Source organism: Phyllobates terribilis, unplaced genomic scaffold (assembly GCF_046119375.1).
Source record: "Phyllobates terribilis strain yellow unplaced genomic scaffold, ASM4611937v1 Scaffold_61__1_contigs__length_8056638, whole genome shotgun sequence".
NCBI classification, from domain to species: Eukaryota; Metazoa; Chordata; class Amphibia; order Anura; family Dendrobatidae; genus Phyllobates; species Phyllobates terribilis.
Window position 1 is genome coordinate 4,856,820 of NW_027362821.1, and position 681 is coordinate 4,857,500.

Sequence of the window (681 nt, forward strand, 5' to 3'; positions counted from 1 at the left end):
TACAGGCTGCCCCCCCTTTATAATGCCCCATGCAGGCTGTTCCCCACCTTATAATGCCCCATGCAGGATGCCCCCCCCCTCTTTATAATGCCCCATGCAGGATGTCCCCCCCTCTCTTTATAATGCCCCATGCAGGATGCCCCCCCCTTCTCTTTATACTGCCCCATGCAGGATGCCCCCCCCCTTCTCTTTATACTGCCCCATGCCTCCATACATTAAAAAAAAAAAATCAAATACTCACCTCCCTTCTGCTACCTGCTGCCCGCTGCTCGGGTCCGAACTCCAGCGTTGTCGGCGTCTTCCCGCTCAGCGCTCCCTGTGACGGCTCAGGGGAGGGCGCGGTGTAAAGACGTCACCTGAGACGTCACAGGGAGCACAGAGCAGGAAGACAGCTGATCTGCGGAGGCACGGGGAGAGGTAAGTATCGGGCAGCCGGGGCCCTGAGCAAGCGGCGGAGAAGGGCGGGCGCTGACACCGCTCTCCTCCGCCCATAGCCCAGCGGGGTGCGCGACCGCCAGTGGGCCCCTCTGCCTGCTCAGGGCCCCGGCATTTGCCCGGGTGCGCCGGGTGCTGACGCCGGCCCTGGGATGACCCACTACGTGTGGTTCCCTGGAAAAATTCCTCTGAAGATTCCATCAAGCTTCCTCTTTGGATCTTCCGTGCCACAGTTTTTGTTGCGCT